Source organism: Poecilia reticulata, linkage group LG4 (assembly GCF_000633615.1).
Source record: "Poecilia reticulata strain Guanapo linkage group LG4, Guppy_female_1.0+MT, whole genome shotgun sequence".
In the NCBI taxonomy this organism is placed as follows: domain Eukaryota; kingdom Metazoa; phylum Chordata; class Actinopteri; order Cyprinodontiformes; family Poeciliidae; genus Poecilia; species Poecilia reticulata.
The window spans coordinates 5,346,737-5,348,358 of NC_024334.1; the positions used below are offsets into that span (position 1 = coordinate 5,346,737).

The following is a 1,622-nucleotide window of genomic DNA, read 5'->3' on the forward strand; positions in this document are numbered from 1 at the left end:
GCTGGACAGCTGAGCACTGCTGGACAGCTGAGCACTGCTGGACAGCTGAGCACTGCTGGACAGCTGAGCACTGCTCACTCTGAGTCAGTCAGTAATGTGATGAGTAACTGAACTGAGCTGCTTCATCAGGTAGAAACAAACCACAGTTTCTCACACACACACACACACACACACACACACACACACACACACACACACACACACACACACACACACACCTATCTTTGTTGGGACTTGAACCAAAACTCAATTCACACCTTGGTCCTAAATCTGACCCAAGAAATTTCCGTTTCCCCCACAACATAAATTTTAATGAGTTAATTTTTACTTTTATTTGCTTAACATTTTACAAGCTTTACGCATATTTAATTAAAATATTACTTGAGTGCATTATTTTTGTACCTCTGGTTGTTAAGCTTTATAAAAGGTGATTTATCAGCAGGACTGAATGTTGAATCACCAAAACACGAAACGTTAAGCGTTGGCTCATTACTCAGCAGAACATATCGGCATTATTGGATTTCCATACAGCATTCACTTTCAGTCATACATCTTCAGTAAAAGCTCAGATACCAAGTTAGTCCTGAAGCTAAACACTTGGATTCAATCTAATTAGTCAGCTAACGCTAAAGCTAACGCTAAAGCTAACGCTAACGCTAAAGCTAACGCTGCTAATTAAACGGGATAATGACAGAAACAGTGAAAAATGATTGCTTTTCATTTTTGATTTTCCAAGGCACACCACTGTGGATCCACCAGAACTGGACCAGAACAGGTCGCTTCAGATGGACGGGTCAGAACCTGGTGGAGGCGGCATCATGCTGTGGGAGATAGTGACTTGGCTGGCTTTGGACCCATTGGAACCAGCTGAGCTTCATCTGACCCCCGCTGACCACCTTCATGGCTCCTGCACCAGAATCTCTGGGGAATGGTTCTGACAGCTTGTTGGATCCGGACCCAGAAGAACTCAGGTGGTTCTGGAGGTGAAACGGGCTCCAGCTACACGCTGTACCTAATAAAGTGGCCGGCTGTGAAGCTGCAGAGAGAGCATCTTTATCTTTCTGAGCTCATGGATCCGATTGAGAGTCTTCCTCACGATGCATCAGAATGTTCTGAAGCGGTTCTGCTGCAGCGACCCGGTTCTGAAGTTCTCCAGCAGCGGCTAACAGATCCACTCTCCTCCTGCAGCAGAACCGGGTCGCCGCAGCAAGCAGCGTCCCGACCCGGTTCTGCTGCAGCGGCAGGAAAGGTGACCTCTCACACAGAGAGACAGACAGAGAGAGAGAGACAGACAGAGACAGAGAGACAGAGACAGAGACAGAGACAGAGAGACAGAGACAGAAGGACGCTCACTAACCCGGCGGCAGCATCGTCCATGCTCCAGTCCTCACACTCAGACATAAATCCACGGGGGAGACAGAGAGTCAGAGTGTGGAGCAGAACTAACGTCTGGTTTCCTCGTCGGGTCGGCAGAAACATGGAGATCCACCAGAACCGATCCGCTAGTGTGAGTCAGCGGCGCTGCTGCTGCTGCTGAGGGGGAGAGAGAGCAGCTCTGCTGCTGCTGAGGGGGAGAGAGAGCAGCGCTGCTGCTGCTGAGGGGGAGAGAGAGCAGCTCTGCT

The 1,622-nt window shown here is 49.1% G+C and overlaps 1 protein-coding gene across 1 annotated transcript in view; it reads right to left on the reverse strand.

Moving 5' to 3' along the window:
- Positions 1 to 1,622, reverse strand: part of patj (PATJ crumbs cell polarity complex component) — a 45,441-nt gene that overhangs the window by 13,799 nt on the left and 30,020 nt on the right. The gene's annotated exons all lie outside the window — the stretch shown is intronic.